The sequence below is a fragment of the Curcuma longa genome, chromosome 11, assembly GCF_044706935.1.
Source record: "Curcuma longa cultivar G26 ecotype Majalengka, Jawa Barat chromosome 11, ITB_CL_G26_1.1, whole genome shotgun sequence".
NCBI classification, from domain to species: Eukaryota; Viridiplantae; Streptophyta; class Magnoliopsida; order Zingiberales; family Zingiberaceae; genus Curcuma; species Curcuma longa.
This window is the reverse complement of record NC_133871.1, coordinates 1,456,882-1,463,113: the sequence shown is the minus strand read 5'-3', so window position 1 is coordinate 1,463,113 and position 6,232 is coordinate 1,456,882.

Here is a 6,232-nt window from a genome sequence, read left to right as displayed (position 1 = left end):
AGATGTTCTACGAAAATAAATCTAACTAATGATTCTCGTAATTTATTATCAGAATATAGAAATATACTAGAATCAATACTTCCACTAGTAGAAGATCTAGATAATTGTGCTTGAGAACGGTCAATTTCATGTTCTGTCGAATGCTTCATTTCTACGTGTCATTTCAATGATCCATAGCGTCGCCGACTTAGAATTTATAGGAAGTATTGCAGTGCTAGCATTTTGCACACAATTCTCTCGACGGTGACATTCTCAAAATGTTTAGTAAACATAATAAATTTTAAAGGAAGAAATTCCTGAACTTTAGAAGTAATTGTATTGATATTTCTTTGTATTTTTGGTGTCGGGAGTTGCTTGGTTTCATCATTGGTAGATTGAATGTTGAGGTAGAGCTCCTCACTCAGATTCATTATTTCCTTACCTTTTCGAGATTAAGATGATGGAGTTCCTCAGTCTCCTTCCATTGTAGTCGGAATTTGGAAGTGGAAGTCGAAAGTGTGTAGAATTGGAGTCGAAAACGTGTAGAGATTGCGGAATTGAGAATGAGAGCAGAGAAGATGTATGTGGAAGCAATAAAATGAGTTCTCTATTTATAGATTTTGTCTCTATTTATAGATTTTGGAGAGTAACGAATACTAAATCATAGTCATTAATAAAAAATGATTAAATAATCTCAACTATAAAAAAAACCCTCCAACGGCAACCAACGATTCTGACCATTGGAACCACTGATTAACCGGTCACACAAAAAAAAAGAAATGTGAATCGATGGGTTCGACGGTTTTTAATGGGTTGGAATCGTAACTGGCCTGACATCGATGGTTTTCAATGGGTTGGACTCGCAACCCATGTGGGCTGGTCTATTTAGGCCAACCAGATGATGAGTTGATAAAATTTTAACTCAATCCGTTTAAATTATTTGATAAAGTGAGCCAACCCGATGTGTGACGTGTCCAACCCAAATTGATAATTCTAGTAATATTTATAACATGAGGTGAATTTGTTGCTGTGTGGAGAAGAGATTTGTCAAGAAGTGAGCCGATAGAAATTACTTTTCATTCTATTTGGACCGATAAAAAAATATAAAAAATAATTCATATATGAATTCATAAACAATTCTTCCTTTCAGGAAGGGAGGATTAGGAAATCCTATTGATTGCTGCTTTCTCCATACCTCCGGGAAAAGCATGAAAAAAGGCTCGAATGGTACGATCCCTCTGTCACCCCAAAATGAAAGAGGCGATCTCGTAGTTCTTGGTCTGTGAAGATGCGTTGTTAGGTGCTCCATTTTCCCATTGAGGCCGAACCTAAACTTGTGCTCGAGAGATAGCTGCCCATACACTGATAAGGGATGTATGGATTCTCGAGAAGAGAGGAGCCGCGGTGGTCCCCCCCGGACCGCCCGGATCCCACGAGTGAATAGAAAGTTAGATCAACATTAGATCTCACCTGAATCGCCCCATCTATCCCCCTGAGGAGAAGTTTGATTTCAAACTCCGATTCAAACAGGAGGAGTACGCCATGCTAATGTGCCTTTGATGATCCACATCTCCAGGTCAGGCGTTGATGAGCACATTAACTCATTAGGTAAACAGAAAAAGAAAAAATAATTTATCATTTTTTACAAAGTAAATAGGGGAGAAAATAAATTGAAATAGTTTGGGTCTGATATGAGTCTGATGTCGGTATTATATGGCTCGAATATATAGTTTGCTCCTTCCTCCGTCATGGTGAACTGTAGTTTTTCGATTTACCTTTTCACAAATGGTTGTGGGGCTGATCGTGTGGGGCCGTTGGGGTGACGGATTCCACCTTTTATAGAAGAATATATAGTTTGCTATTGTCCCATTTATGACCTAACTATTCAAACACACAATCTAACAACCACCTGATCTGCCCCAGCTACCCGGCCAGTCGACCTGCACCGCCTGATGCGCCAACCCGATCCGCCCACCAGATCCGCACAAACCGACCTACCCCCACTCAATCCGCCCCACGAGTATAATAACCCCACTCCTCTCGCTGTCTCTTCATTCCTATTGTTGTCTCTTCCAAATCTACGCTAGAGCGAGGTCGTTGTCTCCTTCATTCCTGAATACCAAATCTTCGGCAAGATCTGAGGAACGAGAAGAAGACGTTCCCACAGCGGCATGGTCGGAGCGATCAGGAGCCCTCTTCTTTCTCTGTTCCAAAACTGAGATTGTTATCTCCTTCAAATAACTTCGACAAGATCAAGAAGACATTTGTGCAACGACAAGATCGGACCAAGATCATTGTCTCCTTCAAATCTTCTCCAAACCGAGATCATGTATTCTTCAAATAACTCCAGCGAGATCCGAGGAGCAAGAAGAAAAGGTTCGCACAATGATGGTGTTTTTCTTTTTATTATATTTATTATATTTTATATTTTATTTATTTATCATACATATCAATCATAATTATAAATTTTATAGGTAACTAAAACTCCTAATTTATACTAAAATAACATAGTAGAGGGTCTGAGTCATTTCTCTCGTGGAATGATAGAAAGTTTGTATTAGACAACATTACAAAGAGATTTTTATTTTCTAACCTTATTCAATAAAAGAAAAAAAGCCATGACTAACAATAAGTAAGACCTTATGATATAAATTCATTCTAACAAGAGTAACAAAGAAATAACTTTCAAACAAGAAACACTTTAACTATACATAATTGAACTAAACACCAAACTACACATACAAACAAATCTACAATTCTAACATAGTAAAGATAAAGAATATGTAATTATAATTTATCAACTACACATGTTCACATTATTACCAATCAAGACCATAATCCAATAACAACATTAAACCTAATTAACAAATTCATCCAACATTCACATATTCATATTATTACCAACCAAAATCACGGTTCATTTATGGACTGAAACAAGCATTGAGGGGTTGGAATATCCATTTTAATGAGGTATCAAAGAGTTTGATTTCTCACAAAATCCAGATGAACCCTGCATGTACATAAATATTAGTGAAAGTGTGATTGTATTCCTGTATCATATATTGATGATATATTACTTATAAAAATGATATGTCAATACTACAGCTTGTCAAAGGTTGGTTGTCAAAAATATTCTCCATGAAAAGCATGGAAGAAACAACCTACATCCTTGTGATTAAGATCTATAGAGATAGATCGAAAAAGTTATTTGATCTTTTGTAGTCTACATACATTGATAAAGTGTTAAAGCGGTTTAGCATTGAAGAATGCAAGAAAGGTTTCATTCCCATGAGATATGGGATTCACCTTTCCAAGTCTATGTGTCCGTGCACACAAGACAAGAGGATTCACATGAGCAAAATCTCATATGCATCAACTATAGGATCAATCATGTACACTATGTTATGTATACACTTTGAGTGTCACAAGTAGATACCAGTCGAATCTGGATATGAATCATTAGGTGGTTGTCAAGGCAATCCTTAAGTATTTGAGAAGAACTAATGATTTGTTCTTAGTATATGGAGAAGGTGATATGAATGTACGTAGGTGTTATCTTGGGAAGACCTATCCTGAGTGCTTTCCCAACTATTATGTCCACGTTTCACTAGAAGGTAAAATTCCCCATAGGGGATCAAGTGGGAAAGTCTAGGGTGACCAGATGACAACCCAAAAATATTATGTAGAGATGGTCTGAACAAACATGCAGAAGAATCAGATAGTGGAGGAACGAGAACAAATTCACATCCATCTTGAGCAGGCAGATGCAACTGTTCAAGTGTCGGTCGGCCTACTTCTCAAGGTCAAGCAAGAGCTGGGTGCATGCCTCTTCCGTAATCGAGATGTCTTTGCCTGGTCGGCTAAGGACATCACCAGTGTTCCCCCTATGATAATGCATCGTCTCAATACGTTCCCCGAAACACGACCAATCAAGCAAAAGAGAAGATATTTTGGCCCCGAGCAGGACAAGGTGATTTGAGCGGAGGTTCACAAATTGTTGGAAGCCAGACATATTCGAGAGATTTAATTCCCTACTTGGTTATCTAATGTAGTGCTCGTTCCCAAGCCAGACAATAAATGGTGGGTCTGTGTGGACTTCTGAGACCTCAATAAGGCTTGGCCCAAGGATTGTTATCCTCTCCCTTGCATTAATCAGTTGGTGAATTCGACAACAGGGTGCGAGTTTATCTACATGTTGGATATTTGTTAAGGCTATTACCAGATCCCTTTAGCTATGGAGGATTAGGAGAATATTAGTTTTGTCACCTCAGACAGAACTTTCTGCTATAATATTATGTCATTTAGATTAAAGAATGCAGGAGCCACCTATCAATACCTGATGGATTGGGTATTCCAACACCAATCTAGGCGGAATGTTGAGGTATATTTGGATAAAGACAGCTCGGGCAGAGAGTTTGATCCTAGATGTAGAGAGAACTTACAATACCCTGAGATGATATGAGCTCAAGCTGAATCCCAACAAGTGTATCTTCGGAATCAAACTGGTCGTAAAAGAAGGTGGTAAAGCGAGGGGGGTGCGTGAGGTCGTTGGTCAGTCCTCGGTACTTGGATCCTATGGTCTCCGAGCATGCCGAATAGGCTCCTAATCTCACTCCTAACCTCTTGGATGATGGTGGACCTAACCGATCCTACGGAGTCCATGCCTAGATCCTATACTACGAGGGGAGGAGGAGGATAAAGTGACTTACAGTTGGCAGTGACATTGGCGCTTCGCAGGCAGATCACCGGAGACGCCAAGGACAAAACAAAAAGAAGAGGAGGAGAAAAGACGATGAAAGCAATGGAGGGTGTCGTGCGTCTGCCCTTTAGACCTAATATATATGGGCATTGTCCTACCGAATCGTTCGATCAGTAAGGTGAAAGGGCTGGATGAGCTCCTCGTCATTGATCCTGACTCAGTATCCCATGAGATTTGGTTAATTATGACAATCCTATTGTTGCCTCGATTGTCTTGCCTAGGCATGACGTCGCCATTAATGTGTCTTGGGAATGACATGTGTGGGGGAGAAGGTGCACGTCGCTTGTCTCGAAGGCACATTTAATAGGACGTAACCCCAATGAAGGCCTGGTCTGCTGGTGTAGCTCATGACTTTCTTGACTCGAAGTTGCATCTTAGGACTGGTCTAGTCAGTCTGACCCACGTCTCCTTCGACTAGACTTGCAAGGGAGACTTATGTTATGGGTTGCCTTACCCCGGTCAAGAAAGTCAAAGCTCAACCCATTGGGAAGAGACACGTCAGATGGAAGAAGTGTGATCGACCTCCCAACTGACTCTAAGCTCGACTTGACTCAAAGACCGACTGACTCCCCGGACTTTCCGATAGAGGCTAACTCCCCAGTCAGCTTAGCCTTGCCGAATTGACATTCTTGCCCAGTTAGCTCGGCTCCGTTGACACAACACCCCTCACTCAGCCTGCCCAACCCTTCGCCTAACCACCTCAACCTGCTTAATAACAACTGAATAACACGTGGACTGACATAATATATGGAAGGACATATTACGTGTAACAACATAATAACCTGATGTGTAATTAATGCAACATGATCTTTTAATGTGGGAGGCATGGGTGATGGGACCTTCTTCTATCAAATGGGATACTTTCTCTATCGCAGATGTGATGTCTCACTATTGTTACTTTATATAAAAGGAGGTCATTTTCATGGGCCAAGGTACGTGCACATATATCATTCTCTCTAGATATTTACTCTCATTTCTTATTCTTCTTCCTCACCTCTAGTCGACGATCTAACTTGGACATCGGAATGGCTTGAGCTAGGACATCCCATTCTCTTTAGAGCTTTATAGGACCTTCGGTTAGCTCAACTACACGTGGGTTTAGAGTAACTCCGTCAATATAGAAGTCAGCTGTCCGATGATTCATCTTGAGACGATCCCAAACAAAAACATATTCTTTTATAAAACAAATATTTTTTTATCAACTTGATTAACATTATTTAAATTTAATCAAAATCACTTCAACTTTATTAAAATTATTATAACAAATAATGTCGTAACTTCTATAATATTGTAGCAAGTATTAAATAATTTTAAAAATAAATCAAGCATTTACTTTAATATGTTATAATATTGTTGTACCTGTCATATGTTTAGAAGGTGGACCTTATCTCCATGAGTATAATAGAATAATAAAATATTTAAGAGAATAAATAAATAAATAAAAATTAAAATTTAATAGGGATAAATATTTATAAATTTTGTTCTAAATATTTC